The sequence below is a fragment of the Mustela lutreola genome, chromosome 11, assembly GCF_030435805.1.
Source record: "Mustela lutreola isolate mMusLut2 chromosome 11, mMusLut2.pri, whole genome shotgun sequence".
Lineage (NCBI taxonomy): Eukaryota > Metazoa > Chordata > Mammalia > Carnivora > Mustelidae > Mustela > Mustela lutreola.
Window position 1 is genome coordinate 34,248,956 of NC_081300.1, and position 26,163 is coordinate 34,275,118.

Genomic DNA, 26,163 nt, shown 5'->3' on the forward strand with positions numbered 1-26,163 from the left:
AATTTACATGTTTGATAAATAGAAGCTATAAGAATAGCACATATATAAAGATATAATGGCCCAGGAGGTGAAGTGAATTGGCCCAAACACATGACTCAAAATTGGCAAAATTTAACCTTAAAGCCAGATCCTTAAGTGGGCAGGGCATGTGAAGAAGAGGTGGTTCCAACAGATAAATCCCACATACACAGAGGGAAGGGGGCAATTTGCCTTCATACTAAAATGGAAGTAATTAATACTGGCCAATATCATTCACTTTTTCAGACCTCATCTTGATATAATGTCAATCCTTCTCTTTATATAATGTCTTTACCTGCTGCAAATAGGGAGATGTGGCTGCATCAGGGTTGATACTGCCTTGTCCTCTATGGGTCTAGGCCACGGTTCCTGAGACAGCGTTTAGACTAAGGGAAATGATGCGGAGGCCAAGGGGGATTTTTGTTCTCCATGTAGTCTCCTTTTAGAGAGTGTCTCTTCTCTTTTAGTAGATTCCTTTTCCCTCCTCAGAGCCCAGGGCCCAGGTCGTTGCCTACTAAGTGCCTAACTGCCCACTTCATATTTTCTCTGTTGTGTCTCTTCACTCTCCTCTTTCTGTCCTAACTGATCAGTCCTCTGGTCCATTCTTTCAAGGAAAGTCATTCCAGGTGTTTTATCTCTGATAAAGCTCTCTCTGTTCACTACCAACATGTTTCTTCTTTAATTTTGACCTGTAGAAAGATTGGAATCCAAAGATTAGAAATTCAAAACCTTGACTAAAGTCCATGAAGAAGTTCTTGAGCCAAGGGAACTTGACTCTCTGATCCTTCTTTATATGCTCTCCCCTAGTTAAGAAAGCCGATTCTGGTCCTAAATGAAAATAACTAATCAAGTGAATGGAGAAAGACTAATCAGGATTTAAACATCACTATCATTTCCACACCTTAAAACTGGGCTATAGGATAGAATGGGCAGTAAATTTGTGGCGAACATTTTGCATAATGTAAAACTAGAGAGGCATTAGATACAAAGGCATTGGCTCTTTACACCAGCTACCAGGGTTGTAATCCTGGCTCTGTTACTTCCTAGCTGTGTGACCTTGTACAACTTCTCTCTTTGCTTCTGTTTCTTTATATGCAAAATAGAAAATATTGCACTTGCCTGACAGTGTGGTATTAAATGAGTTGTACCTTCACAGTGCACCGAATAACCCAAATTATGGTAAATACTTAGCTTTTATTATCAATAAAGACTGGAATCCAGTGTTTTCAACATCAGTGTTTTCAGTGTTTAAACATTGACTCTGTCATCTATGAGACCACAGAAAAGTTATTACCCTTCCTGTGCCTCAGTTCCTCATCTGTAAGAAAGCAATAATAATGATATTCACCAGCTCTATGGAGGAGTTGTGGTGATTAAATGAGATAATTACTCTACATTGATGAATACAGGGCCTAATGCACAGTAAGAGTGACTTCCAGTTATAAATGAACTAGACTGATGTTTCAAGTGAACCCATTATCTGTCTTTAGGGCAAGGAACCTTCCTCCACTCATAAAGACCTGTGCCAGTGACACATTTCAGTCCAGCTCCAATTTGCCCTTTTCTGTAACCTGCTTGACCAAACAACATGGGCTTCCCCTGATCCTCTTGGGGAATATTCCACATGATTTATGTTGTACTTGTTTAGATATAGTTTATCTCTCTTAGAAGGAAGAGACCATCATATATACTCTGTTTCATTGTTGTTGTTGCCCCACAATTTGGCAGAATATCCTGCGACAAAGTTGGTAGATATTAGCCCTTTAAATTCTCCCTTGAATCCCATCAATTGTCTTCCTCCATAGCTGTTTATTCAGCTCCTGTTTCAGTGGCATGCTCTAAACATGATTAACAGTCCCTTCCTTTCAGTTACGAGCAGAGTAACTTCTCCGTGGCACATGGAAAAGGCACATGGGAAAGGTAGGCTCCTTCAGGTACTTCATTTTCTTTTTTTTCCTTCCTTCCTTCCTTCCTTCCTTCCTTCCTTTCTTTCTTTCTTTCTTTCTTTCCTTCTTTCTTCCTAAATCAGATCACCTGAACCAGAAGTTTAAAAACTGGCATTAGTCCCAGGACAGAGTGGAACTCAGTCCGCAGGATCTGTGCTTTTGCCAGTGAAGTTCTCCATGGATCTGATCAGCCTTGACACTGATTTCTTCTCCCTGCCTCAAAATGAATGATTTCTTCAGAAAATGGGTGTCTGTAGGAGTTAAGACAAAATGTCTAATAACCAGTTCAAATATTGCTAAGGGAATATTTTGACTTCTTCAATTTACTGAAATCTCTTAAGGTTAGTTCTTGCCTGAAACATTTATTCCCGTACCATATTTGTTTTCCTCCTAAATTTGGAGTGCTGTCATCACTGTAGTCTGAAATTCTTTGTAATATCTCCAGTTGTTGCAGTCCAACAGTGAAGGTTTATGTTGGGTGAACTCAAACTTCAGAATACAAGTACAATAGATCTATGCACTCATGGTAAAAAATGTACTCTTGGTACTAGTGTAGGAAGATAATTCTACTTGAGGTATAGTTGGAGATGGCACCTTATTAAGTCTCTTATGGAGGTCATCAAATGAAATCCAAGTATAACCTGTGATCCCATAGAGTTCAGTCTTAGCATGTGTTGGATTCAATGAAATATAACTCAGCAACAAAGAGTAAATTAAATGTGATTTCTGGGGGTGCCTGGGTGGCTCAGTGGGTTAAGGCTCTGCCTTTGGCCCAGGTCATGGTCTTAGGGTCCTGGGATCGAGCCCCGCAATGGCTCTCTCCTCAGCAGGGAGCCTGCTTCCTCCTAAGTCTCTGCCTGCCTCTCTACCTACTTGTGATCTCTCTCTGTCAAATAAATAAATAATATCTTTTAAAAAATTAAAAATATGTAAATGTGATTTCTGTCCTTAATTTGAATTTTCAAAGACCATAAAAGAGTTTCCCCCTAATAACCCATAGAAATATCTTATAAAATTCCTTTACCTCCAAGTTTGCTACCAGGTAAACTGCATAACTGAACGAAAGTGTTAGAGGAGTAGAAAAAATGGAAAACTTGTAAAAGTGGAGGTAAAATTTTCCTTAGCATGTGGTGACACAGAGGAAGGATAGAAGTATACCTGATAATACTGGCAGTGTTCCCCAATCAGCATAATTTTATCATTACTTTGCATTATTTATAACAATACAGAATACTCCCCCCAACATATATACACACACTGTACAGACCCCAGAGGGAAGTCTCATCAAAACTAAGCACTGTTATTGATTGATTTGTTTAGTAAGTGGGAGCATGTACATCCTCTAAGGTTGTTTTACTGTATGAATGTGAACACAGTTTCATGACCAGTACACCTGGGAAGGGAAATTAGGTATTTATTTATTCATTCATCCTTTAAGAAATTCTGTTAGACATTTACTGGAAGCCAGGTACTTTTGTAGGCACTGGGGATGTGGTGCTGAACAAAATAGCAAACATCCTTCCCCCATGCAGCTTACATTTGTTGGGAGGAGGAGTGACAGTAAACAAACATAATGTAATGAAATGCTATGAAAAGCAGGGTAAATGGACAGAGAGAGAATGGGGTGCTGTTTTACCCGAGGTGTCAGGGAAATTTCTTAAGAAGTAACACCTGTGCAAAGACTCGAATTAAGAGAAAAATGAGATTGGTGGCAAGATAAATGGGTTGTAGGAGGCACCAACAAGCCAGCATTGTTTTTTAATACCTTCATTCCATTTATGAATGGAATGCTTTTTTGCTCTTTTTCTTTCTCCTTTTATTATTATTTTTTTTTCCTTAAGAAATCCTGTGCTTCTTGAAATGTGAAATAGGTGAAGGAAAATACAGTTCGGGACCATTAATTGTGCTTTCTTATTGAGTATATAAATTTGATGTCAAACAGGCCTGGCTGAATGGTATATATTTATTTCAAAAATATCATTTCTGTGAGGCATTGCTGCATCATCCTATTGATTTAGGGATTGGTGTGATTGTGCCTGATGCTTTTATGAAAGGCAGGCTATTAACAAACTAAATTGAAAAACTAGTGAGTCTGCCTTTCCGGGCCCAATCCAGCATGCTGCCCATGTGAGGCTTAAATGGGAAAATACTGTAAAAAGACTTATTTTAATGCGACAGACTCCTCATTGCAATCCATAAACCTTATTTGCTGTGAAGAAAAAAAAAAAATCCTACAAGAGAGAATTCTCATGCTCGGGTAGAAATCTCCCTCTGGTTTCTCTCCCATCCATGGAACATTCATCTTTTCATTTCAGAAGCTGACTGTCTTTGACCTTGTTGGACATTAGGATTAAAATCTTCTGTAAAACAAGGTAGCTTTAAGAGAGTCAGAGAAACCTGGGGTGCTAATGCATGAATCCCCTGGAGGTGTCTAGGGATTGAAGTTTCTACCCAATTCCTGGTGTGGGCCTAGGTGTGAAGACTGGAGGTCATTAGGTTTTACCTAGTTGGTCCTTGTTTTGCAGATAGAAACTGAAGCACCAGTAAGGAGTAACACTTACTATCATACAAACTAGTAGCAAAACTTACATCTCAGAGCTCTTTCCAATCAGTTTCACTGTTTCATTTCAGTCTCCGTGGCCCCTGCCTCATGGAGGATGATCCAACGGAGTGTTTGAAAAGAATTTGAGTCCCAAATACAGCAAAATGGTTATGTGAACTCACAGGAAATAAATGGACTTGGATTTTTAAAAGGAAAAAAGGGTGATGGCTCTTTTCACCTGCAACATTGTGGGCCTGTCTCCAAGCTCTGTTCCTCTGATATCAAATGGCTTTGATGCTGTTGGACACCAGAGGGGGTTACCGTTAAAGGATGCGATGCCACTGAACACTTTTCAATCATTACAAAGCTTATGCATCACTTTTTATGATAGAGCTAAAACTTAGATAGTGCATGGAGTTGTCTTTTAGAAAATCTGTATTGGAGGAAATAATCACTGTAGAGACGTGTACTGGAAACCTGATGTGTCCTCAAGCCTTCATCATGCGACTCATGAATTTACGAAAGAGATAATGAAGTCTCTACTTCCTGCTTTAAGGGCCCCACGCTCAGCTGGAGAAGGATATGAAGGACCCAACTACTGGGAAGCAGATGAGTCTGGCTGGGTGCCTCATGGTGTGGGGGCTGGGAAGGACCAAGGAGAAAGAAATGATGAGCAGAGTGACATGGGGCCTCTCCTGTGGATGAGTTCATGTGACTCCCTCTGTAGTCTCCTGCTTAAGGATCCTCTGGGAATGAGGTGAAAGTCTATGTAAAACCGTGGAGAGTGAGACTGGCACCACAGTTACTTGGCATGTGGCAATCAGTTAGGCTAACACTTCCGCCCTCCTCTTTTGCCCTCCTGCCTTCCTTCCCCCCTTCCTTCTTGCCCTTTCCCCTCCCCATTCCACCCCTTCCATCCCGCTTTATTCCATTCTCTTCCCCTTTCTCTCCCTCTTTGTTCCTTTCTTTCTGCACACTTGACCATCATTCTCTACAAAGTCACTCCCAGGAATAGAAGTCTCTGAAAGAAAGGTATTCCAAAGGCAGCAGAGAAACCTTTTTTTCATTGCTTTAATAGACCTGTGTCCTTTCTGGAAAAGGGAAAGCAGCACAGTAAATGGCAATTCTGTAAGGAAAAATGCATTTTGGAGATGTGCCTGTGCTCAATTTCTCATTCTTCAGAAGTTGGGTAACCTTGGGCTTCCCTGCTGTGTGTGACCCTGGCACTATGGATTTGTTTTGGTGATCTGCCCTGGGAAGTATATGCTGGTCCATTACCCTGCATTTTGGTATACTTTGAAGTTAAACTTCATTAAAGCAGAAAACTCTCTGAGTTTCTCTCAAGTTCCCTCACAGAATCTTTATTTTACCCACTCCCAAAGTATCCTCCCTCTCTACTTGGTGCCCTTCTCTTACCCTACCTCCTGCAACACACACTCATTTCTACTAGCTAGAATCTCAAATGACTTCCAACTAGAGGAAAAGAAATCCCGTTTCTATGCACAGACAGCCTTCAGACTGATGGCCCCATTACATTAGCATACAATAAAAGCCAGCAGGGGGTGCATTGCCATGCTGTTATCCTGGGTCTCTGTGCCTCAGGGGGCTGGGAAGGTTCCCAGGGTGCAGCTCCTCTCTCTGGTAATGAGGCAATTGCACACTTTGGTGACAGCTCCTCAGCCCCAATGGAAGCTGCGGTCTTAGTGAAGGGAGAGGGGAGAAGTTGTCACCATGCATTCTGTGATCTGATATGGGCTTCCCAGTTTCTCTAGCCTCCTTAATCTCTCTTCCACGGACCACGAACCTAAGAACCACTGAAAATTCCTGACTTTTGTCTCCATAATAAGTTAGGCAGTTTTTATTGTAGGGAACATTACTTCTAGAACTTTCTCATTAAAACTATAAAGGGTAGTTAGTGAGACATTTATAGTACTCCCACTACTTGCCAGTTCTCTATGAAAAGATGTGGGACAGAGGTTACAGGAGAATTAAAATAGGATCCCATCTTTTGGCCATGAAAATAGTTTTTCAAACTAACAGTACAACACATTGCCAGTATTCCTCCTGCATTGTTCTAATGTCTGGCGCTGCTTCCTGAAGCCAGGACTTCAGCACCCAGAGTTCAGGTTCCTTCTGGACCCATGCTGGGACACAAATATAAACTCCACCTGAGCCATGAACTCAGGTGGACCCCTTCCACTAACACTGGGGACCAGCAGCTGCACCATTGCCTTCAGCTCTGAAGCTGGATCCTTTACTTCAGCCTTCACTGGTGTGGAGACACCATAGCCACCATGCTTGCCAAGTGGCGATTAACTAGTTCTTTGTTTAAACTCATGGTTAAAAAAAAAAAAAAAGGCACCTGGTTGGCTCAGTGGGTTAAAGCCTCTGATTTCAGCTCAGGTCATGATTCTAGGGTCCTGGGATCCAGCCCCGCATCAGGCTCTCTGCTCAGCAGGGAGCCTGCTTCCTCCTTTCTCTCTGCCTGCCTCTCTGCCTACTTGTGATTTCTATCTGTCAAATAGATAAATAAAATCTTTTAAAAAAATAAAAATAAAAAAATAAACTTGGGGTAAAGGAGTGTGCAGAGGAAGGTGAACTGAACACAACCCCATACACACGCCCTTCCTTCCACCTTGCAAGAAACCAGAGAAACCAGAGCAGAGAAGTGGGCAAGTTCCATTCCCCGCTCCCCACCAACCTTATGGTACTTCCATTGTTTTCTCTCCAGAGGGGCAGTGGAAGGAAATTGGCAGGTTAATAGCCCACAAAAAGAGACTGTGGATCATGTATAGAATTAAGACAATTGATATGCAGGCTCCTTTGTGATAAAATCATGTAACTGTATTCCATCTTAAGCTCCTTGCCTAAAATCTACCTTCTGTGCCACAGTCAATCCTGGTCTGAATCCATCCTCTGCAGACACATGCAGATCCCTTGAGGCCATGTAGTCTTATAGCCTCTTCTTTTTGAGAAATCACTGACTGCTGGATTTCAAATCACTACTTAATATGGTATTAAAGCTCCTAATCGACCAACTTCTAACTAGAGAAAAAGAATGTTTAAATAAAAACAGGGAAGACTGTGGTTTGGTAGGGTAGATGTCCCTAACCACAGATGGGGATCAAATTCTGAGAAGGACAACCAAAGTAGGGCATAAGGTCCCTGCTGTCAGCCATTCTGAAGAGGAAAACTGATCATCAAATGTGCAAGCTAGTTTGTTCCCACTGGGCCCCAAGTCAGGCATTCTGAGGCCCTCCCTCATGAATCTGTTCCTCCATCGGTCCCAGAGGGTGACCCCAGAGGGTCCCAAAGGGTCCAAGAGGGTGACTTTTGATGGTTATAATGTTTTCTTTAGTGTTATTTAAAAATTATTCTTGCATCCATCGCCTCTTACCACGGTGCTTGAGTGTCTGACCAGTGCTACCCCATACCTAAACAACTGTAATCACCCCCTCACAGGGGTCCCTACCTCCCAGCCACAGTCCATGCCACTGTTACATCAGTGTTCCTACAAAAGCATTCTAGAGACTTCCTTTCTGAAAACACATCCATGATCCCATGTGTGTTGTTAGGTAGAGCCTAAATTTCTAGGCTAGGCATTCAGGGCCATGTGCTGTATAGCCTCCAACTTACTGCCTTTACTCTCTTATTATGTCCCTGATTAGGCAGCACTAAGGGGTCCTACCTTCTGCTGTACACCTGGCATTCCTTCTGCTTTTATGCAGAATTTCACAGGAAGAGAGAAAAAATATGATATAGTGGAATGGCCACGAGATCAGCGTTGAGCAGATGAGTTTGAATACTTAGTTCTGCTACTTCCTTGCTCTGTAACATTTTCGTAATTATTTAATATTTTTCTGAGGCTGCTTCTTCAACTTGAAGAGGAGGTAATAATTTCTTTGATATTTGTTTTTGTGCAGACTCAGAAGCTAGTGAATATAAAGTATCCCATACATAGTACAGACTTAATACATTGTAATTCTCCTTTCACTCTTTTTTTTTTTTTTTTAAAGATCTTATTTATTTATTTGAGAGAGAGGGAGAGAATATGAACTGGGGGTGGAGAGAAGGCGAAGCAGGGTCCCCAGAGAGCAGGGAGCCCAACGAGGGGCTCAATCCTAGGACCCTGATGTCATGAACAGAGCCAAACCACCAGGTGCCCCTATTTTCACTGTTTTATGTTCCCTCTGATACAGCCAACCTACCCTTGAGGACCCTGTTTAGATTTTACTCACTGCATGGAACTTCTCTAATAGCACTAACTCTGATTGGCTTTTGTTTCTTCTGAAATCTTTTAGTCTATTTTTAAACACACTTACTGGACACTTAGTTATTTGTATTAATTACCTTTTCATGGACATACAGTCTGTATATGCAACAGGACTGAGAGTAACTATCTCCTTTGTCTGTCTTCCCTCCTACCCCATGTAAGGGAGGTATGCTACATTGGTTCTTGATCCAGTCCCCAGTGATTCAGAAAATTCTTAAGATGTTTTGACCCTCCATGCCATAATCACTTTCACTGGTAATATGACCCAGATGTCCCTAGTATTTCTGGGTAAGCTCCTTGCAACTGTGACCTTAACCTGTCAAACCACATGTGAAAACAGATGCTCCTCAATGCATTTCCTCCTTTCTTAAAGGATCTTGTTTTCAGTTTGTTTGAACTTGAATTTTCAAATGTGGTATCCCCCAGTTCTTGCAAATATGCTTGAATCAAAGCTCCTATGTATGAATCATTGCTCTGGGACCTGCCTGCTAACCCAGGTGTTGTGTAGGAATGAAGTCCAGCCTGTGAAGCCCAGCTCAATGACCTGGGCTCTGCTATCTAGGAAGACATTCCTCTCAGGGGCTGTCCCAATGTTCAAAGATCAACAAGCTGTCCAAAACCCTTATTTCTGCACTCTTACCATCTGTCGACATCCCTTCTGTGCCAGGCTAAGTCCCTCGTGCCGGTTGTCATCTACACTGGAAAGAGAGGATGTAGCCACCTTGAGTGCTGAACCTAACTCTTTGCCAGCCTGTCTTTAATGCTGTTTTCTAGGTGCTCGCTCTATCAGGGTGAATGCACTGTGTGCCACTAACCACCAAATCCAAGACACAAAGTGGCACGTTCTCTAGGGTGGTGCATCACAGTATCTCCACCCTACCCAAGAACTTTGCATTTCCAGCCACGGATGGGAGGATTACTAAACAGAGATGGTCTCACGACTAGACTAATTAAGTAAAATGGTATAATGGAAGACCCAGACATGCAATTATAAACCCATGGTGGCTCAGTAAGCCTGGATTATGTCAGAGGCGGCTTTGTGGCAGGCAGGAAAGTGGATTGTCTTCAGAGCAGGATCTGGAGAACTCAAGGCACATGCCTGCCCCTGACATTCACTATTCTGTGACCTTGGGAAAGTCACTTATCCTTGTGAGGATTAATGAGTTAATCACAGGAGAAGTACTTTGAGATCATTGGCTGACAGGTGCTGTATAAGTACAAAGTATTATTATTAAAATGTCACTGTGCTGGCTGCATTCGCTCTTGAGGGCACAGAGGCAGGAATGACAGCCCCGGGTGAGTGGATAAGGATTACATAAAACAAGTAGAGTTCTGTCATGGAAAGTTCTTTCTGCTAACACTCCTCCTCCTCACCTCCACCCCCATCTAGTAATCTTCTGACTTATCTCTGGACAGCAGCAAGTTTTATTTTCCTAAAATAAACTCTGCAAAAGAGTTTTAGCCAGAGGCCCTATATCCATAGATCTTCCTGGTCCTTAGGATTCCCTTGGAACTAGAGGCCAAAAAAACTTATTTTAACATCTCCACAACCCCATCTTTCTCCCAACAAACCCAGAAACTTTCCTCTGGCTTTTCTCAAAGATGAACGGAAATAAAATATGAAGAGAATTGGTAAGCCTGGGGTCTCAAAGAGTAATGGCAGAAATTCAAACTCCCTCTGTTAACAAAATCTTCCATCTTCTGTTTTTCACTTTTCATTTATCTTTATTCCTGGAAAAAAGAAACTTTTGAAGAATTATGATATTGTTTATGAAAATCCTACAACATAGTAGATATTCAACAAAATTGATGAATGAGTGGTTCATATTCAGATAGCCTAGGTGTCAGTATTCCAAGGCATATCAAAATATCAAAAAATCAACAAATAGTTATTAAGTCCTAATCCTTTGTGATGCTCCCCTCAAAGAACATCTTGTGTTTTAGGGGAGGCATGATTCAAGAATTGAAACATGCTGAACCTTGAAGCATGGGAACATTTGCTTGTGAGGAAAAGGCACGCCTCTTTTAGGGGGAGGGTTTCATGGCGAAAAGATATTATCAGTGATGAGACACCAAGAAATATGTTGTTGAGGAAGGAGGAAAAAACAAGTCAGGGGACAAAGCCTACAACAAATAAGGATTCAGAAAGGGTCTCAATGCACAAGAAACCAGGTGAGATTTATGAGATCAAAGGTGGATTGGACTGTACCCGTATGTTACCTATTACCAGAAGGATTTCTTCCAAATGAGGAGAGGTAGAGGAGCCCCCAGTGGTCTTTCTTACCCCCAGTTGTGGGCCAGGGAGTCAGAGGGGGGTTTAAAGTAGTTGATTTTTGTTGTTGTTGTTTTCTTAAAGTTAGTACATTTTGGGCTCTATAAAAGGGGCAAAGGCAGCCAGAGGGATTGCTACCTAGCACTGCACATTCATCCTTTCAAGACTCCTAGAAAGCTATAGACAGTTGTTGCCTGAAAAGAAAATCCAGTTCCAAGGAGGAGAATGAAATTCTGTCCTCATTATTGGCTGTTACCCATGGTAAGGTCATCTTGTAGAAGATCAAACCTTAATCAGGAATAGGGAGAGGGCAGGTTGCACAGCCCTGGAGAGTAACACAGCTGGCCGCTGAGATTTGACATTCAGAAGCAGGATGTTACCTGTGCAAGCTCTAGGTAGTACAGAGAAATAGTTCTTTATTAAGAGATGATGATGATGATGATTATTATTATTACCTTAGCAGTATTATTATTCTCTATGTAACCTTCCTTGGGAACACTGTAAGACTTTCTCAGAGAGAGAAACAACTACATGGATGGATAGTAAGACACAGAAAAATACCCTTATTTTGTGAAATAGGTTTTCTTGTCTCCTTATTGGACCCCTTCAGCATCTTCTTTCTTCTCTCTCAACTAGGTGAAATCTGTTGACCTAGGTTCCCCACAAACCTCTAGGAACTTGTCTTTTTCAACCAACCTTCCTCTCCAAAAAGAACCCCATCCTCATTATCATCTGGGTCTCATATTCTCAACACTGCACTATGTGATTAACTAACTGCATTAACTGATCTTTGCTAGGATATTAACAACCAGTAATATCTCTCCTTCCTGAAAGTGACTTTATTTTAAAATTCATATCAATATGTTTCTTTAAAAGAGAATACAATCTTAGCCGCTAACCTTGGCTTCTCAGCAACTACTGTTGATAGAGAGATGACATGAATAGGTACATGCCTCGAAAACTCTATAACTAACTCTTAAAATACCGACACAGACTGAGTGCTGGGTTAAATGACACTCGGAGACCACACAGCTGATCCAGTAGCAGAGCTGGAAATCAAGCCCAAATTCTGAACGTGATGGGAACCATATCCACAGCACCAGGTTCTTCTGTAAATTCAATTCTGTACCTGTCTTGCTGTGAGAGAATGCACAGAAAATGTTCAGTCTCTGGGTTTCTGTTTCACACCCGGTAAAACAGGAGTTGTATTAATGGATCTTTGAAAGGTGGGGCTCTTTCGGCTTTTCAAGGATTCTTGTTCTGTGTATGTGGAATCACACATACACATTTTACATTCATCTACATATATAGAGCCTGGGGAACTTGACATCATCATTTCTTCAAGTTTCCCTATGCCATGATGCTTCACTACTGGTATAATGATCTTTAGCATGTCAATGATTCAAATACGAGGACATTTTCTTGGGCCTTCATTGTTTCAGAGTGAAATTGAAAGAGGGAATCCAGCTGTTTATATGCAATATGCAGCAATTATGAAGTTCATTTCCAGAAGCCACTGTAACCATGGCAACCTGTAATTCTGGAAGAATAGAGACAGGCTGTAGACTGACTTCCAGTGGGGCCAACTTTTAACCAGAGATGGCTCAGGAAAAGCTGATGAGGAGCCTGAGCTGTTTACTTTAAGTTAGAAGCGGTTTTTGAAAGTCAGACTCCCTTAATCCATAACTTCAGTCCTCCTTTAAAGTTCAGTAATCGGTGAAACTCAAATTTCTAGATTTGCCCGAATCTGCCCTAGAGGGCTAAATAGTTCAAATGAAACAAGAGCCAGCATTGTATTGATGTTTATTTCATAGCGCCTTAAACACCAAACTCAAAGTCATAACATCAAACTGACTGAACTTAAGCTAGTGTTGCAGGAACCTCAGAAAGTTCAAATGAGAACCAGAGAACCCAGTCTCTTGATATACGGTGTTTCTGACTTCTTTGATATTTCAAAAAAAAAAAAAAAAATCAGATAAGACTCATGTTAGAATGGATGATTTCATGATACTTTGACCCCACCAGGCCAGAATGGAAACAGAAATTGCCAAAGGGGTGGTGGGTGCAGAGGGGAGGGCAGCAAAAGGGCAGAGATATGGTCATTCTGAGTCAGAAATTATTTAAAACAATTTGGTCAGGTTACTGAGTTGATATTCTTATTACCCCATGGGTATCCCCTCTGACTAATAGTGTGACTTTCTGGATACTCAGAAAGGGAATGGGACAATGGGCAGCTAAGGGTCAAAACTTAAATGCACACAACTCTGGAATGCACCCTGGGAAATTCATGGAGATGAAATGCTAAATGACTGAAAGCCGTAAAAGCATTGGAATTGGAATTTTTGCTATTTCTGCCTCTTCTGACTCTGTCTTTGATCCCTGCTGGCAGCACGCTGGGCTGTGAATACCACAGCTCAGAGATACTGTACCTACCAGGAGAGGGAAAGGAAGCCCAGGACTAACAGCTGCAAGTTTTCCTCTCTGAAACTGCCAGGGAGGTTAAAATCAGGGGTGCCCTCTGAATAGGTTGGGATGTATCCTGTCTGGTTGAGGGCATTGTTTTTCACTCATTTGCCTGGTTGATGAACAAATGGTCTTGCACACATCTGAAGTACCAGAAAGGCATGAATATGTAGTCCCCCAGAGGAGTTTACTCTCACTCTAGGGGCAGCACCTAGACATGGGAGAAAACTGGATAGACAGTATCCAAAAGGGAATTTGACTGTGTCAAGATGTAAGCATAAAGGGAGATTAGTGATAGGAGGTAAATATATATAAGGCATACCCATGTAAGGATTTTCAAGCAGGTTTTGAGCCCATTTTGCAGGGTGCACACTACCTGTAGGGCAAAAGGAAGATCTTTGATAATGATTTTAGGATCCTGACTCCCGGCTCCCATCTTTGCCCTTGTGTGAACTCCTGCCAGCTGTGACTATATTTGCCAAGAGTCCTATGCTCCTTGTGCTGTGTTGTGTCTCTTCCTTCCATAGTAACCTGTTCTTCTTGTACCCTCTTCTAAGTCCTAACTCTGAAGCTAAAGCTAGTTCTGCTCATGGAAGGGAACACAGATTTTGGAACCTGAGAGCCCTGACTTTGCCCTTAACCTGCCAGACCCAGAACCATTTACCTAACCTTTTTACATTATTTGTAAAGGACTAATAATGAAACATTGCTTCTACGATTATTATATATAATATGCTGGGGACAGTACCTAGCAGGGGCAGGTCCTCGCTAATGGCAATGACCTATATCGAACCCCTGTTGACATAAGAATTCACAGGAACTTTAGAACACTACAGGACACTGCCTCCACTACTCTGCTGAAAAAGGGTAAAGTCAGGAGCCCAGAAGATAAGACAGAGAAAACGAGGTCCAGGGGTAAGGTAATGCCAGTCTCTATCTGAAAGATGGGGCAGCGGATGACATTCTTTCACACACAAAAGAAGAAAATATAGCAAGCATGGCTTAAAAAGAATACAGCTTTTGGGCTCAGAAGGCTAGACTTAACTATGAGTTAGAAGAGAAGGGCTGATGACACTGGCTACATCCTGCTGGTGTGTCCTGGAGCAGCTCCAGTGGTCAATGGAATGCTGTCTGCACAGGTAAGCTGGTGGGATGATCAGGCAGATATTGAAGGAATGGTCCTTGAAAACTGAAGTATCACTATCACAGAAAGGATACCACAAAGAAGGTCACCATGAATAGGAAGCTCTTCATAAAGCAAATGAAATTTGAGAGGTTCCTTAAGGGAATAGTTGAAAAGAAGGGGGGTCAATTATGTGGGTGAGTGTGGAGGGTTAAGTACAGGGCAGGGGTGAGAGATAACTTACGAAGAATCAAGAACGAGATCACCAGAAATATCAGTTTGGTTGCGATGGAAAGGCCTTATAAGAAATAGTACTATTGAAGGCCAGGAAAATAGACTGAGGTCGCTAATGAGGGCTAAATACTTATTATTTTTATTGGCAATGGAGGACCATTAAAAATTAGTTTTACATCTCCCCTGCCAATTCATATCAGACCCCATTATTCCCTCCCAAGTTGTTCACTCATGTGAACAACTTGATGAGGGTACCCTTCCATGTTCATATGAACATATGAATGTAAGTGTGTGTGCAAGCATGTGTACATTATATAGACACAAATATATAAAGGGGTTGGATTACTATTTAAAATGGGATTGCGAGGCACCTGGGTGGCTCAGTCATTAAAGGCCTGCCTTCAGCTCTCTGCTCAGTGTTGAGCCTGCTTGTCCCTCTTCTTTGGCCTACTGTTACCCCTGCTTGTGTTCTCTCTCTCTGTCTTTGTCAATAAATAAATAAAAATCTTAAAAAAAAAAATAAAGATGGCATTGCATGTACATGTTTTTGCATTTTTTTTCACTTATAGAAATCCTATTTAATCAATTCTGACTCTCCTGATGTACTAATTTATTCTAATAGCTGCCTAATATTCTATGGTATGGATAGACCTTAAGTTATTCAACACATTTCTTATTTCTTGGTATCCTTTTTTCCCTCAAGGATTTCTTGGTTTTTTTTTGGATTGTTTTTCTGTTTCAAAGCTGTCTACGGCAAATACCCTTGTGCATATGTGTTTAAGTACTAGTGGATTTCATTTTATTAGATAGATTCCTGTGAGTGGTATTGCTGGGTCAAAACATCTGTGCATTTTCAATTTTTACGGATTATGCTAGATTGCTTTCAAAAACTACCCATTGACATTTCTACGTGCTGTATATGAAAGAAAAGTTTTTCCTTCATCCTTCTCAGCATTAGCTGTTTTTGTACTTTTCGTTTTTTTCCTAGTCATAAAGTGATGTCTCATTATTAGTTTAATTTGCATTTCCCCAAACCATTAGTGAATTTGAGCATCTCTTCATATGTTTCTCAGTCATTTATAATTTCTCTACTGCCAATTTCTTGTGCATAAACATTGTTCATTTTATGTCAGGCTATTTGTCTTTCTCTTGTCAGAAAATCTTGTATTTTAGAGACATTAACCTGGGCATGTGCTTGGCAGAATTGCCTGGAGGAGGGAGAGATGGAGCCATCAGGAAACAATCACATTGTTCAGAAAATGAGGTGATATGAGCCTTCTTTAGGCTTGGGTCCTTGGCAGTATAAAGGATAGGCTGGGGAAGTGTTTGAAAAAAGGAATAACAGGACCAAGGAATTGATTGGATGTGGCCACAGTGAGGAAGGGTGGGGAGAGATTGCAGTTATTTTGTGGTTTGGCAAGTCTGATTGTTGGGAAATTGGTTATTGCATTTTAAAGAGAGGAAATTCAGAGGAGGAATAAGAATTGTAGGAAAGAAGAGTTTAGTTTACAAATGGAATGAGCTTGAGGTGACAGTGAGTCATCTTGATGACAAGTAAACCTGTAGGACAAGAATGTGGAAGAAGGGTCAAAGATTTTCAAGCACATAAAAGCACTAGGTGAAGAAGAATGAGACAGGAGGCAAATGTGGCAGAGATCTGGGTTTTTCCAATCATGGGAAGCAGAAAGAGGCACAAAATCTTAGAGAATTAGCATCCCAGTGTGTCCAAAAGCATCCCAGACCATATCAGGTCACAAAGGGAAGCCATACAGAAAGAGTATGTGGGGTAGCAATTGGGTTTTAGAGTGGGCTACCAGATTTAGCAAGTAAAAATACAGGATTCTCTGTTAAATTTGAATTTTAAGTAAACAGTGAGTAACATTTTAAGATAATTGTGCCCCATTTAATAAATTTGTTAATATTTAGAACATACTTATCCTAAAAATGCTCAATGTTTGATACATACTTGTCCTAAAAATATTCATTGTTCATCTGAAATTAAAATTGAATTGGGTATTTGTATTTTAATCTGACAGTCCTACTTTGCAGCATGTGAGGGCTTGCATCTTTGCTCTACCATGTCTTAGCTTTGGATTGCCAATCAATCATTTCACCACCTCTAAATAAAAGGTATTCTTTGGGATCAGAAATTTTTTTATGGTGATATTCTGGGCAGTGAAGTATCTGACATTCTCTTTACTAGAATTTTACTTATCTACAGTAATGCAGTGATCATTGATGTCCATTCATGTCTTAGACATTCTTCCAACAAATACCTATTGAGCATATGTCATGTGTAAAAGCAGGTGCTTGATGAGAGGTTCATAATAATGACCCCAGAGTAACTTGAACATCATATACTGACTGCTGAACCCTCAACGGTTTAAATTGTGCTCATGAGATTTTAATTATTTAAATTTATTTTTTATATGTCCTTTTATTTATTTTTTTTTAAAGATTTATTTATTTATTTGACAGACAGAGATCACAAGTAGGCAGAGAGGCAGACAGAGAGAGAGGAGGAAGCAGGCTCCCCGCTGAGCAGAGAGCCCGACGCGGGCTCGATCCCAGGACCCCGGGATCATGACCCGAGCCGAAAGCAGAGGCTTTAACCCACTGAGCCACCCAGGCGCCCCTATATGTCCTTTTAAAAGAATAGCTCTCCCATGTACTTTTTTAAATGTATTTTTTAAAAGATTTTATTTATTTATTTGGCAGACAGAGAGCACAAGTAGACAGAGGCAGGCAGAGAGAGAAAGGAAGGGAAGCAGGCTCCCTTGCTTCCCACTCTCTGAGCAAAGAGTCCAATGTGGGATTTGATCCCAGGACCCTGAGATCATGACCTGAGCCTGAGCCAAAGGCAGAGGCCTTAACCCACTGAGCCAACCAGACACCCCCTCCCATGTACTTATAGAGAAATACTGTTCATCAAAAGTTTTAATTGTGAACTTGGCAAATGGTAGTTGTGAGGATACATTGTGGGGACTTTTATCTCTAATATATAATATATCATTTATTATCCCTCAACCAGTTTATAATCCTCAAGGATCATGCAAGTCTTCATTTCCGCTACAAGCTTTAGACAAAGTGGTTCTCTCTTCTTGAAATGTTTTATCACTAGTATTTATAGATGGCATACATGTGGTCATTTAGCCCTCATAATAAATCTTTGAAGGAGGGACTGTGATTATACCATTTTACAAATGAAACTAAGACAGAGACCTTGAGTCATTTACCAAGTTCGCACAGGAGGAAAGAGCTGAAGATGGTCCAGTCCTGTTGACTTTGCTCCAGGGTCCATGCTCGTAGCTATAATGCATGACTCCTTAACCTACACTAAGGAAGGAGTGATGGATGGAACAGGATGACATTCTAAAGAATTCAGATCTTGGTTAAGGTTCAGAGGAAAACTCTAATCTTAAAGAAAGTGTGGGACATTAGTAAGGAAACAGTAGATGTGGGACTATACCAGAACCTACTTCCGATGAACCACACTGCCTCCAAGACCCATCAGTAGAGTGTCGAGTCTGGTGGACAGCAAAAGTGAGTTAGGTCAGAGTTCATGGGAGATTAGGCATGTTGAGCTGACCTCAAGTCCTGGACCTGCTTCTGCGTGTGATGGACTATGAAAGGATAGAATCATATAGGAGCACTGCATTTTGCAACCTCCCAACCTCCTGGTACTGGAAGGCCTTGTCTGACATTTCAGACCCAAGGATGGACCGTAGACTTCTGGTCCTCTTCTTGCCTGTTAAGACAAATGCATCCCATCAGCCTTATTGTGGCAGACAAGACATAGAGAAGCAAATTAAGGGTTGGCACATGAGCAGGTATTGAAAAAAATGCATGTGTTGTAGGAGCAGGTCATTATAAACAATGTTCATACTTAGAAGATTGAAATTAAATTTTAAGATTAAGATTGAAATTTAATTTAGAATGAAATTTTATAGTTAAAGCATCTTTAAATATCTTTAGTAGAATCCATTATGGCTCTGAAAAGCAAAACAAAAAAAATTAAAACAAAAAACAAAACTCTGGATCATTTTGTACATTTAAAAAATGTATTTGCATTATTACACATCTCAATACTGCCTATGTAGTAGAAAGAAGTTGTAGCTTTCAAATATTGATAATCTGACTGAGTTCCTAATCCTTTATACCAGATCCCAGTGCTTTTCTAAACAAAGTCTGTAAGTCTCCAGGAAGAGTTATCATAAAGTAATGTAGAAATAACTATTATTTCCCCCAACTTCTCTTTATGCCCTGCCAGTCAATTCCATTTCTTTTCTACTCCATGCCAGTTTGATGGTTTATAATAGTCAACTATCTATCTAATGTTTCCACAAATTGCTAATCCTTATTAAAGGGCACCTTAGCTAAGTAGATACCTGGTGATGGAGGAAATTTCTGCTCAGTTGGCATTAGCAGATAGGACATGATTCAGAAAAGGGTGAGAAAAGCACATGGCAGCCCATCAGGGAGCAAGTGGATGATGGGCAGGAGACAGATGTTGGGACTGGAGAGGATAGTATACTGTGATTAAAGGTGTTAGGGAAGCTTCAACCTGGCTGCTCTTGAACTAAGAAGGGAGTGTAGGCTCAAGAATATAAGTGACCTAGGGACACCTGGGTGGCTCAGTCAGTTAAACAGCTACCTTCAGCTCAGGTCATGATCCCAGGGTCCTGAATTGAGTCCAGCATCAGATTCCTTGCTCTGCGGGGATCCTGCTTCTCCCTCTGCCTGCTCTGCCTGCAGCTCCCCTGGATTGTGTGCTCACTCCCTCTCTGTCTGACAAATAAATAAAATCTTAAACAAACCAAAAAAAAAAAAAAAAAAAAAAAGACTAGGTGATGCTTATCTCTATTCTCTAAACTGTGATGAATTATATCCTTCATTCAGCAATATTTGTAGTGTTCTAGGGGCTGGGGACACAACAATCAACAGAACAGATAATAATTCCTTCCTTTATGGAATATTCATTATAATGCATATGAAGATAAATTCTCAACACCTCACAGTTCTCTCTAGAAACAATAGAGTGTTTAAAATCATTTCTGTATAAATGCTTTCTCTGAAAAAACTAAGATGGACAGGTAGTTATTGCTATCATATTGGTATTGTCATGCCCAATACTATACCCAAAGTATTTGGCTTTTGCTGCCAAATAATTTAATTCTAGAGCTGCAAAGATGCAAGCCAAAATGGATATTTAATGAAAAGAATACCTTTTTTTTTTTCCTACCTAAGTTTATGTCCGGATACAGAGGAGGGTAATTATCAGAAATAATACAGAGGGGGTAATTATCAGAAAAAAGATACACACATGTATACATTGTCTTGGCTCTCAACATACATCTTTTTAAAAATATGTATTTTATTTTTACAAAGTATCTGTGAGTTAGGTAGGAGATGAGGAGAATTCATAGTCTTCCCTTTTCTTTTTTAATGGATCTTATGGTCTTGGGAAATCATAGTTTTGGGTTGGGGGAGTGGGAGGGTCATGATTTATAAGTAGAGGAGACATAAATAAATGGAAAGATGGAAATTAGAGCTCATGAGTGACTTAAACCCTCATCCAATCCCCTCCCCTTACAGATAAGGAAACTGAGGCCGAGAGTGATGATCATAACTGATCCACTGATCCACGAAGCTAATTTGTAGCAGGTTTGGGAACAAACCAACCTCCTTTGACCCTCAGTCCAGGTTCCTCTCTATTATACCACATTCTCCCTTCTGTTAAAGAGAGAAAACCTATACAAATCATGTTCATGTTCAGTAGGAATGTTTTTCAGAGCCAAGGCAGGAAGCCAAGACAGGTACATTGAGAACTGCTAGCTGTAGAAGATGATTAAGCAGCCGGCCCTCAGGCCATTTGCCCCAAATGCCTATCCATAAAGGGCCCTAAATTAACCACTGTAAATATAACAATGGAGAAAATTGCATTTATGAGGGAAAAGCCTAAATGAAATATCAAAAGATATTTTAATAGGCAGGTTGAATGTACATTCCAAGAGGAGGGACCCCTGTGGAGCAGGCTTCCATACTTACAGGTGGCTAGACGGCCTTCCTGGAGCTTGTTCTGCTGGCAGAGCCCATGCCTATTTTGTGCCCCTCAACTATCACTCCAAATAAAAGATAAGCCAGTATGTAGAGAACATGTCTTTTTTTTTAAAAAAAAATATTTTATTTATTTATTTGACAGGCAAAGATCACAAGTAGGCAGAGAAGCAGGCAGAGAGAAAGGAGGAAGCAGGCTTCCTGCGGAGCAGAGAACCCAATGTGGGGCCCAGGACCCTGGGATCATGACCTGAGCCAAAGGCAGAGGCTTTAACCCACTGAGCCACCTAGGTGCCCCAAGACCGTGTCTTGAAAGAAGACCAGTGTGTTGATCTGTCTGGCTTACCACATGGTAGCAGACTATCTTTTCTAATAAGAATCTAACTACCAAGGATAGAAAAGTGGTACTACAGAGAAACTCGCTTATACTGAATGTCCACATTCTGGGCTGACTGAACAATTGTCTCTTGTTATTCGGAACCCTCTGGCCTCCAACATACTTTTTTCTGGTTCTCAGGTGCCTCCCCATAAGTTTCAGTTTTTGAAGCAAGATCGTTTTTTTTCAGTACAATTAAGAGAAGGTGTCAACTGACAAGGAAGAGAACGGTTATACTTTCTTAAATTCATAATTTAAATGAGTAGATGAATCAGGGACTCAGGAAGACTATGTGTTGGGCTCAGATTTGCACAGGTGGGAGTCTGAACTGGTTTGCTCCTCTTGTGCACTTCTACTCAGTGTTCTCTGAGGTCACCATCTCTCTCTCTCTCTCTTTTTTTTTTTTTTTTTGAACTGTAAAGAAGCTATGGTCTCTTTGGACAACTTACACACATAGATATGTACACTGTGATGTCTGAATTTAAAATATCGACCCTGAGAGTTCACATTTTGATAAATTATGAAGTGGCTTTCCTGCTTGCCTACTGAGTTTTCATTTTGATAGTAAAAAATAAAAATAAGAGAAGATGATAACTATCAATATGTTTTATGGGTAGAATATCATGTACAACTTTGTGTTTATAAGAATCAAACAAAAACTTATCAATAGTATGTCTCTGGAAAAATTCCAAACTTTTATCAGGTTCTCATCTGACCTGCCTCTTTTCCATTGCCCATTGCCTACCTGGCTTCTGTGCCTTTCTTCCAGAGAGGAATTTTGCTGTGGTTAGAGAAGGATGACTATTATCGCCTCACTTCAACCTTTAGCCCTCCTTAACCCAAGCCAATCCTATGCCCCTTACCTTGACAGTCAGTTCAGGGATGGATATGTAACCTAATATAATTAATAATTCAATATGAGTAAGAAAAAGAGAAGTCCTTTGCCCTCCTGACATGAACGTGAAAGAAAGCCTCTTAGTTTGGTAGAAGAAATTCTGATGCAACCACAGGGAGAGCCAGCCCTGAGCTAAAGCCAGCACCTTGGATATCAGAACAGAGAGAATGAAAAAAAAAAAAAAAAAAAGAAGAAGAAGAAGAAGGAAAGAAAAGAAAAACAAATGACTTTCAACTTGTTGTTGGATACATCATCAATTAGCTGCTAGGTCAAATTTTACTTGAAACCTGGAAAACTATACTTCTCCATACATCAATAAATTGTTTTATTTTCTTTTGTTTTAAATAAGTGCAAGATTTTAATGTTCTCTTACCTTGTAAGAAAAGAACTGTAAGGTTGTTGCCCATTCAAGGTCTATTCAGTAAATATGTGCTGCTTTACCAGTTGCAGTACTTTTTACATCCAGAGCACACATGGTTTTTTGCATGTAGAAAAATAGCAAAACACGTGCTATTCTACATGATAGACATGTCACATTTATATTAGAATGTTCACTGAAAGATAGTGACTACACCTAATATTTTTCTGGACCCTGCCTCCTAAATCTGTATTCTTCCTTTTCCCCTTTCTTTATCTATTTAATTTAATTTTTCAATTTTATTCCTCAAATGTTAGTGACATACATTGGCCCATAACAAAATGTCCTTCTTTCCTTCAGACTACATTGTTAGCCCAGACTGTAATAACCTCAGTCTCATCTGCATCAAATTGCCAAGCTCTTGCCTCATTTTATTTTCCTTCTGTGGTTACATTCTTAGTGGCCCCGGCTCCCATGACACGATGATGAGTTTGGGATCATTCACGGTGTTTAAACCTTTCAGGAACATTTTCCACTTGAAGAGTCCTCTTAAAGTGAATATACATCATTGAGCATGATTATCCAGGCTTAGAAGAACAATACACAGAACAATATGGCCTCTGTGGAATTTGCTGGCAATCTTTCCCAAGAATCTCTGTTCACATTTTCAATTCAGTTTTAGATTTGTTGTTGATTGAATACCTTGTCCTTCTCTTCTGTATCTTAGAATCAAAATCTCAGGATTGGAAGGGACTTAAAAGATCCTTCTTTAAAGGATCTCAGGATCTCAGGGCTGCTCAGTCTGATTTGGGAACACACTTTGGAATCCATCAGTCTAAACCAATAGATAATAAGGGATTAAGCACACATACTCAGACCTCACTCTTAAAGAAATTTCAACTTTTACAAGATTCCCAAGTGATTCTAATATGCACTCTGATTTGAAAATCACAGGAGAATCCGTTTATAAATCATCTAGAGGTTTTAATTCATTTTATTATTTCTATATATGACCACCCTCAGTAATAGGTAATTTGCTACCTTTTAAGGCAATCCATTGAAGCTATGGACAGTTTTTTAAGAAACATTTGTCTTGAATTGAACCTGTAATCTATCTATTGGTATCCACCAAGCATCAATTTTAATTCTACTCTTCAGGAATCATATAGAAGTCGATTCTATCTTCCAAATATATAAAGAGAACTATTATTGCCCCTAGCCACATCGTTGAGTTTTTTCTTTTCCAGAAGAAATAGCTCTATTTCTTTCACCATTTACATCATGGTTTCAAGTGCCCTTACCATCACACTCATCTTCATCCTCTAAACTTCCAACCTGTTTTCTGTACAAGACACTGTTCTTGGATAGTGGAGAAAAAAAATAAAGGGGATTAACAATTACATGTGAATTTAAGTCTTTGGGGCTGAAATGATATATGACATTCTAATCCCTATAACCTGTGAATGTTACCTTATTTGGAAAAGAGGTCTTTGAAGAGATAATGAAATTTAAAGATCATGAGATAAGGATACCATCCTGGATTAGGCCTGGGTGGGCCCTACATACAATGATAAGTGTTCTTATAATATACACACAAAAGAAGACAAGGCATATGAAGATGTAGGCAGAGATTGAAGTGATACAGCAACAAACCAAGAATAATAGGGGAGCCACCAGAGATGGAAAATGCAAAGAACAGATTCTTCACTTGGGTTCTGGGAAAGCACCACTTTACCAATGTACTGATTTCCAAGTTCTAGGCTCCAGAACTAAAAGAGGATAAATATCTGTCATTTTAAACCACTTTGTTATGGCAGACCTACGAAACTAATACGGGTCTTAATATCTAAAACTTAGGTTTAGCTACTTAGGTTTAGTCTTTAAAGACATCATTAATCACTTTTGATTTTCTTTAAGAAGTTTTAATGATCAGGTAATGTATCAGTTTAAACCAAGGGGCAAAAAATTTTCTTCATATCCAAAATATAAAGCTATCTTTACCAGGTAATGATGTCAAATTTATTAATCTTTGTTTCTATTTGAACCTAGACCATTAATAGAGCCCTAAAAGGGTGAACTATCAGAAGGATTATCAGCACAGATTTAAAAAAAAAGGATTCCTAAGAAGCACTCTAAGTGCAAACACAAAATTTATAAGCTTTACTTTTTTGCTTGAGAGGATTAACAGCCATTCAGGTTAGGTGGAGGCTATAGATAGGATATATCTTGATTTCTGGCAGAAATTTGGCAAAGTCCAATACTGTTAGGGGAAAAATTCAGGAAGGTGAACTGGATGATAGTAGAATTCATTATGTATTTACAAAAGATGCAAATGTTAATGGTTCAGGGACAAGAAAGGAAACTTGAGGGATGCCAATGTCCAATACTTCAGACTTACCCTCTTCCACTATATTTTGGTGATTCAGGTAGATTGAAATCCTTCTGATTATGAAATTTATGGAGAATGCAACAGTTACCACATACACTGGAAAACAAGTTAAGATCAAAAGGTTAAAAAATATATCTCCAGGGTGCCTGGGTGGCTCAGTGGGTTAAGCCGCTGCCTTCGGCTCAGGTCATGATCTCAGGGTCCTGGGATCGAGTCCCGCATCGGGCTCTCTGCTCAGCAGGGAGCCTGCTTCCCTCTCTCTCTCTCTGCCTGCCTCTCTGTCTACTGTGATCTCTCTCTGTCAAATAAATAAATAAAATCTTAAAAAAAAAATAAAAAAAAATATATATATATCCATCCATTCTTTTTTTCAGAATCCAACATCACCAGAGATACTTTCTGGTCTTCATGGCATGTATGGGGTGAAGTTCACTTTAGTTACAGCTAGGTGTCTGGACTTTTATCCCAGTTGTACACAGAGCAGTTCTTTTATTTATTATGTAGTGGAGCTGCATGGTATTTCTTCTAACAAAAGGGCTCATTCTGTTAAACAAATATTTATGAATTATTTATGAAATATTTATGAAAAATTAAAGGACAGAAAAACTGTCCCAAAGCAAACTTAAGAAATTTAATAAAACTATGAAGACTTAGAGTCAGCCATATCTTTAATGAACACTGTTGGAGGAGGTCATCAGGTGATGGGACCTCCAGTTGACTCACAAGCTGGCTGTGAGCATTTGGAGGCTCCTAACTGCCTCCCCTGTCCTAGAATGTACATTTCACCCACCATTCCCACACGGAAGCTGTTTTCAAGAATGCAGCCTTAAGAGAAAGAACAATGTTGCTGGAACCATCTGGATGAAACCCTAAATCCAGTTAAGGCCTCTATACACACTTTTGAGATTCTGGCAGGTAATGCAGAGATCCACCCATCTTGTGGCTACCTAATATTAGCCTCATATGTAAGTTCTTTTTCCTATTTAATTTTCCACATATCAGTCTGTTCTGCTGCTTTCATTGGCCTCTCCTTGCCCTCTGTGTTTAGGGGACAATTTGGGAACCAATAGACACTTACAAAACATTACTATGTGTGGGGGATTGTTCTAAGCATTTTACAAATTATAACGTAATACATTTTCAATGCAATGAAAGGTAGGTACTATAATTACCCTCATTTTACTAAGGAACTGACACAGAGAGGTCAAGTAATTTGT